Here is a 4161-nt window from a genome sequence, read left to right on the forward strand (position 1 = left end):
TTGACTTCGTTGTCAACTAATAAGTTTTTGAAAGCTCCTGTTTAACTTCTAATTACAAGTAAGTTTCATTTTCTGTTTGTTTATCAAGCTCATTGAGGGTTTTGTTTATTTATTTATTTATTTTTTTTGAGACAGAGTCTCGCTCTGCCGCCCCGGCTGGAGTGGGATGGCATGATCTTGGCTCACTGCGACCTCTGCCTCCCGGGTTCAAGCAATTCTCATGCCTCAGTCTCCCCAGCAGCTGGGATTACAGGCGTCTGCCACCACACCCAGCTAATTTTTTATATTTTTAGTAGAGATAGAGTTTCACCATGTTGCCTAGGCTGGTCTCAAATTCCTGACCTCAGATGATCCACCCAACTCGGCCTCTGAAAGTGCTGGGATTATAGGCGTGAGCCACCACACCTGGCCACTTCTGCCAATTTTTACAGGGTAGTCTTTTTCAACTTCTAAGAGCTCTTTAAAATAGTAAAGCCCTGCCATAATGCTGTTAAAAACCTAAGATGTAAAACATGTAGTAACATGCTTTTCTTAACATTAATGAAAAAGTGTTCTTTAATCAGTCCATATTTTCACAAAAAGGACAAAAATAAAAGATTCAGAAACAAACTGTATATGGAAAGTACATATACCCTGAAGCTCCCAAATGATTGTAAAGCAGTCACTTCCAAACCCTACTGCTCACCACCCAAAACATGAGGAGAAAATAAGAATGTTGACCTTTCCCATTCTCAATTATCAGTAGCAAGGTACTCAAAGCCCAGTTTAAAGGAATGTTTCTGCAGAGGATTTACTGTACTGGGGATTTAGCCCTTTCTATTCTTTGAACTCACTGGTTTCTACTTGTATATCTTTAATAATTTCCCCATTCTGCTTTCCTTCAGGTTGACTGTCCTTTCTAAGAATGAGTTAGAGGCTTCATTCATTTTCATTCTTTTCTTCATGACACAAGGATTTTAAGACAATGAACATTCTTCTGAGTTCTCCTCCAGTCTCTAATCAGTAATGATTGCATTATTGCTATTCTCTAGATATTCTGCAGTTTTAATTTCACATCTCTGTTTGACCTAAGGGCTGTTTGCATAAATTTTAAAATTCCACAAGTCAACATGTGTTTTCTGGTTTTGTTACTAACTTATAGATTTAACTAAGATCAGAGAATGACATCTGTTCTTTTTCTATTTTTCAGTATTTGGGTTGTCCTTCACTGAAAAAGATTAGCTTCTTGAACGCTCCAGATAGGAAGAGGGAGGGAGAGGGCGAGAGACAGGAATAGACAGAAGTTGTGTATTTTAACTATGGTTCAATTCTAAGCATTCTAAAATTTCATTGGATTTTTTAAAACCATGCATTACAAGGGTGGTTACTTTCCAAATTAATGGAGCTTGTTGTTAATCTCTTCATTATTGCCTTCTAATCTTAATTGCTTTATATTTAAATTATAAATTACATGGTGTGAATCGTACCAATTGTTTTTAAATCTTCTGACTTGCTTTAAGGATTAATATATAATTAATCTTTCTCCCACAGTCCACATGTGCTTGAGAAGAATATAGAAAAATCTAATTATTGTGTACAAAGGTCAATATTTGTCCATTATACCATGTCCGTTCACTGGTTATTCAAATCTATATATAGGCATTCTGTGTAACCTACTTATGGTAAGCAGGGTATGTTGAAATCTCCAAATACAATGGCAGACTTGTCAATTTCTCCCTCTGGCTTTATCAGTTTTTCCTCTGTATTTTGAGGCTATTTTGACAGGTACATAAAATATGAAACTTGCCACGTCCTCCTAATTAACAGTCATTTAGCATCAAGCTCTTACTAATGCTTTCTGTTCCAAAATCCTATTTTGTTTGATACCAAAGCTCCATTACTTGTTTTTGGTTAATGTATACTGGCATACCTTTATCACTCTCTCTCCTTTATAAAAACTTCCAATCTTCTCATATCCTCATATTTTAAATATGACCGATTAAAACAGCTGGATATTGTTTTATTAGTTCCATCTGTCTAACTGGTAACTTTAGTCCATTTACATTTGTTGTGACTGATTTATGTGGACTTCCTTCTATCACCTTTGGAACTTCTATTTCTCTCACTTTCCAATATAATTTTAATATCTCCTCCTGGGATTCCACTAAGACATATTCTAGACCTCACTCTGATTTCCCTCCCTGCACAACCCACCAACTTCTGCCCTATCATCTATCCTCATGCCTCTCTGTGTAACATACTGACTTACTTTGGGGAGATAATTGTCTAACCAATTAATTCTTTCTTCTGATGTCTAATCCATCCACTGAGTTTCTTATTTCAACAATTACATTTTTTATTTCTTTATTTCATTGTATTCTGAAACAGAGTCTCTGTCACCCAGGCTGGACTGCAATGGCACAAACTTGCAGCCTTGGCTTTCTGGGCTTGGTCTATCCTCCCACCTCAGCCTCCTGACTAGCTGGGACTATAGCATGTGCCCCATACCCACCAATTTTTTTTTTTTTTTTTTTTTTTTTTTTGGTGGTGGTGGGGTATTTTTTTGTAGAAATGAGTTCTCACCGTGTTTCCCAGGCTCATCTCCAACTCCTGGGCTAATACCGTCCTCCCACCTCAGCCTCACAAAGAGTGCTGGGATTACAGGTGTGAGTCACCATACCCAGCTATATATTTTATTTCTGTAAGTTCTATTTCATCCATTTTCTTTTCAGGTACTCCTCATCGTTTTTGGTGGTCTTACTGCTTGCTCAATTTTATGATTTCATCTTTTTTTTATATTAGATTTCACATGTAACTATTTTCTCACAATTCTAATATTTGAAGTCTGTGTTCTGTATCTGATAATTCCAAACCTACAGTCTTTGGGAAACATATTATTCATTGTTTCTGACAATTCTCAAATACATTGGGTTGACTACTTGAATGCTATGATTTGACTGAATTCATAATTGCCTGCTTTTAATCTTTTGGAATCCTCCAGGCTTAAGTTAGAGATGCCTTCCTGCAAAAAGTATCTGTGTCTGCCTCTGATGAGAGCTGTGGATAAAAGACCACTTTACCACCATGTATAATCCTGACATGCTCTTGGATTCTCTTGGAGAATCTCAGGATTACACAAGGTTCTCAAATTTGGCTCCCCAACTTTACTCATTTATACACAGAAGACTAGACTGTTTAGTATAGGTGGTGACTCCCTTCCTCACACCCTTGAAAAAACAAGGCAGATCTCGCATCAGAATGTGATCACAGACTAGGAAATTCTGAAAGTGAACAGCTGGAGGCTGTGGGCAGCAGGGAAAGATAGGTGTCTTTCCTGACCATAGAAATAGGTCAGAAGCTGCCCTAAAGGCTGTGTGCTACAGCATTTCACTATTTAGCTCAACTAACTACCTTCCATAAGAGTGTGAATGGAAGCTTCTTAGAGCACCATGTTGCCTTTAAACAAAATCAAACTTTTGCTAAAAAGTCCTGGTCATGGTAAAAAAAAAAAAAAAAAAAAAAAAAAAACCTCTGGCTTTGGAAAGCTTTCTCGGTAATGTCCTAGAATTAATGTTACAGCCTGCGTTTCATGTTAACTGAACAGAAAACCAGCCTGACCAACATCCTTCTGCCCTATGGCTTGCTCTCAGCTCCTCTTGGTTGGGCCTAGGGCAGTCAGGCTGTCTGGCTCCAATCCTTGATCTGCCACCTGTGACCTTGGACAAGTTACCTACCTTCAGTTGCCTCATCCATAAAATGCTGATATTAATAATACCCTCTTTTTAAGTTATTGAGAGGATTGAAAGAGTTAATAAAAAGTAAAAAATAAAAAGACTTGGTAAGCATAGGCACAGAGGGGGAAAAAAAGTAAAAATAAATAAATAAATAAAAAGACTAGTGCCTAGCACATAAAAGTTCATCAGGAAATAATTCTATAACATAAACTCAATTTTGTAAAACTTCAAAGTACATATAACTTTTACTAGGATATACATACCAATAATAAATTAACAACTGTAGACATGTTTGTCTACAGTAAATATAACAAAGACTAAACATCAGATACTATATCATTAAGTGATTATCAGTTAGTATCTTTAATTTTCTTATACTTCTATATTTTCTATAGATCATCTTTGTAACAAAAAGAAAACAGCTATATGAAAATGAAATGAATTACCT

This window comes from Trachypithecus francoisi, unplaced genomic scaffold, assembly GCF_009764315.1.
Source record: "Trachypithecus francoisi isolate TF-2019V2 unplaced genomic scaffold, Tfra_2.0 Lachesis_group3, whole genome shotgun sequence".
NCBI classification, from domain to species: domain Eukaryota; kingdom Metazoa; phylum Chordata; class Mammalia; order Primates; family Cercopithecidae; genus Trachypithecus; species Trachypithecus francoisi.